The following is a 3,749-nucleotide window of genomic DNA, read 5'->3' as shown; positions in this document are numbered from 1 at the left end:
CAGGAGAGAGAAGTATTGGATTTGTTTTAGCATTTAGGAATTTTTTCCATGAAGACATGCCTTGGACTACCACTCACTTTTGCATGGCCCTAAGGCACAGCTGTCTGGGAAGGATTCTTGTTTTTGTCCCTACTGGGCACATAAGACAAATGGTCTTTGAACTTGATAGAACTGAAATATCCAGGAGAAATTGCAGCCAACTGATTGTTGACCTAGAAGCAAACACCATCAGGGCATCTCTGATATAGCAGCTATACGGGCAGGGTTGAATTACCACAGAGATGGGAAGCATATATTTTGTATGGTTGTTGTGCTAAAACAGTGAGAATTAATTTCAGTGTGAATCGGCTAGTGTTTATCCAACTCACTGCATTCTATTTTCTCCACAGCTGTTCACTGCCATACATTTCTGATCCAAAATACAAAGTTGTCCAAAAACTGTGGAACACACTGACCTGATCTTCTCACTGGGGAAATATCATTACAGGAAAGATGAGATTATTAGAAAAAGGCTTTTGTGGGAAATTAAATATTTCTGGATTTATAGGGAAAATTAGTTTCCTACCTCTCTCGATGGCAATTTATCTTCATTATTAAAATCTGGGACTAACCAATGTGTTTTCCAACAAATGTAACTTTGATAGTCAAAGAATTTAATAGGGCTCTTAAAAACTGAAATGGCAGCAAATACTGATTTATAAATTATGAGTAATGAGAATGAGGGTCACCAATATGGAATATAAACTATAAACATTTGAACTGGTGATACATTGAGTAAAGAGGTCTAGAAAAGTCTCAGCAACTCCTAAGAAGGCATATTTAGGGCAGCCCAGGTGGCTCAGCGGTTTAGTAACCGCCTTCAGCCCAGGGCGTGCCCCCGGGGTCCCAGGATCGAGTCCCACCTCGGGCTCCCTGCATGGAGCCTGCTTCTCCCTCTGCCTGTGTCTCTAGAGCCTCTCTCTCTCTCTCTCTCTCTCTCTCTCTTTGTCATTAATAAATAAATAAAATATTTTTTAAAAAGGCATATTTAAAAGACATTAAGAAAGAGGGACGCCCGAGTGGCTCAGCAGTTGAGCGTCTGCCTTTGGCCCAGGGCGTGATCCTGGAGGCCCCGGGATCGAGTCCCACGCTGGGCTCCCTGCATGGTGCCTGCTTCTCCTTCTGCCTGTGTCTCTGTCTCTCTCTCTCTCATGAATAAATAAATAAAATCTTAAAAAAAATAATAAAAAGAAATGGGGAGGAGGGTGGGGGATGGAGTGACTGGGTGATGGGCACTGAGGAGGGCCCTTGATGGGATGAGCCCTGGGTGTTATACGTTGGCAAATTTAATTTAAATAAAAAATTTTTTTAAATGTTTAGTTACTTTCAGATGTACATGATAACTAAAATGTGCTATCAAAATATTGCTTCCTTAGATTCCTTATGTTAAGGTACATATAAAAAAGTAAAAATTACCACAACAATGCACTATTCCGAGAAGTGGTGACCTCTTAGAAGGAGAAAGAGTATAATGTATTGATTAAGAGCCTAATGTTTGTAGCTAGGTTCTAACCTCTATAGATGCCACCATGGCGGTTTCTCTCTGAGATTTATTTTTTGCATCTGTAAAGAACAGATTAAAATAATCACTTCATAGATTTGTTGTAAGGACTTAATAAGATAATATGAAACAGTGTAATTCCTGGCACTGCCAATCAACACTCAATTAATACCTATTATGATTACATTATATAATTGTAATGTCACATTTCTTACTAATAGTACTAAGGTAGACAATTTAGTTCAGTTCTTAATTGAAAGAGCACAGAATCTGAATTAATGAGACCTGAATTAGGGAAGTTTTTCTCTAGAAAGTTTGTCTTTTTAGATCTCCAAAGACAATGTTTTAATTAATGTTAAAGCATTTTAAAGTAGCTACTGTGTACAGACAGCTATGAAATATTGCAGAGGAAGAAACTCAAGAACAGGGACTTCCATAGTCTTACATTATTCTTTTGAATGTATACCTTTTAAAAGGTCAAGGTTATGCTTGTTGAGAACATTTAAGCTATAAACTGTGCTTCTGAGTATTATAAATAGCCAATGCCATAGGAGAATTAAAGTTTATTAGCTAAATTATGTTGTAGAAAGATATTTGGAGTAATAGTGTGGAGATTAGCATTTTTTTATTTTTCTTTGTTACAAAGAAATTTTATGTTTCTCGGTTGGTTGGGTTTGATTTTGGCTTCCCAGTTGGTTGACCACAAAACTCTAGAGGATGTACGATTGGAAGGAGGAGCAGAAATAATTTTGGAGGAAATTGGAGCTACTCTTTGGGTGGAGGTGATGTCTATGGGAATTTATTTCTTAGTTGGGAAGGAGGGTCAAGAGGAAATACGCTGCCCTCTGCATAGTTGTCAGCCCCTTAAAGAGAAAAAAAAGGCTCCAACAGAGGTGGTACTGAGGCGCGTCCATATACTGAAAAGGATGAGAATAGGAGGAGTGGGAGGAGAAAAATGACCAATTCCAAATGACAACTGGGAAGTTTTCAGGGGACTTATCTTTTACTATGGTCTGAGAAACTCATGCATTGTATATAAAACAAAAAACTGTATTTCACGGTGGTGGTATTCAGACCGTGTGAGACTTAATATGATTCGGCTATTGTTGATGTGCTGCTATAAACATGGTGTGTGTGTCCCTTTGAATTAGGATTTTTGTATCCTTTGGTTAAATACCTAGTAGTGCAGTTTCTGGGTCATAGGGTAGCCCTATTTTCAACTTTCTGAGGACCCTCCACACTGTTCTCCAGAGTGGCTGCACCAGCTTGCGTTCCCACCAACAGCATAAGAGGGCCCCCCTCTCTCCACATCCTCCCCAACACCTGTTGTTCCTTGTGGTGTTGATTTTATCCATTCTGATGGGTGTGAGGTGATACCTGACTAGTTTTGATTCGTATTTCCCTGATGATGAGGGTTGTGGACACACTTTTCATGTCTCTTAGCCATCTGTATGTCTTTGAAAAATGTCTGTGTCTTCTGCCCACTTTTTAACTGGGTTATTTGTTTTTTGGGTGTTCAGTTTGATAAGTTATTTATTTTGGATTTTAACCCTTTATCAGTTATGTCAATTTCAAACATCTCCCTTCTGTAGGTTGCGGTATAGTTTTGTTGATTCTTTCCTTTGCTGTGCAGAAGCTTTTTATCTTGACAAAGTCCCAATAGTTCATTTTTGCTTTTGTTTCCCTCGCCTTAGGAGACTTAATGGTAGGAAGTTGCTAAGACCAATGTCAAAGGAGTTCTTGCCTGTGTTCTTTTCTAGGATTTTTATGGTTTTAGGCCTTTTATAATTTAGACCTTTAATCCATTTTGAATTTAGTTTTGTGTTGGCGTAAGAAAGTCGTCCAGTTTCATTCTTCTGCTTGTTGCTGTTCTGTTTTCCCAACATCATTTGTTGAAGAGATTTTTTTCCATTGAATTTTCTCTCCTGCTTTGTCAAAGATTAATCGAGCATATAGTAATGGATTTATTTCTGAATTTTCTGTTCTATTCATTCATGTGTCTATTTTTGTGCTGTACCATACTGTCTTGAGGACTACAGCTTTGTAATATGACTTGAAATCCAGTATTGTGATGCCTTCAGCTTTGCTTTTCTTTTCCAAGATGACTTTGGCTCTTTGGGGTCTTTTGTGGTTCCATACAAATTGTAGGATTGTTTGTTCTAGCCCTTTATAAACCTCCTGCCAAAAAAATAAAATAAAATTATAAGTA

Source organism: Nyctereutes procyonoides, unplaced genomic scaffold, assembly GCF_905146905.1.
Source record: "Nyctereutes procyonoides isolate TBG_1078 unplaced genomic scaffold, NYPRO_anot_genome, whole genome shotgun sequence".
In the NCBI taxonomy this organism is placed as follows: domain Eukaryota; kingdom Metazoa; phylum Chordata; class Mammalia; order Carnivora; family Canidae; genus Nyctereutes; species Nyctereutes procyonoides.
This window is presented reverse-complemented; position numbering follows the sequence as displayed.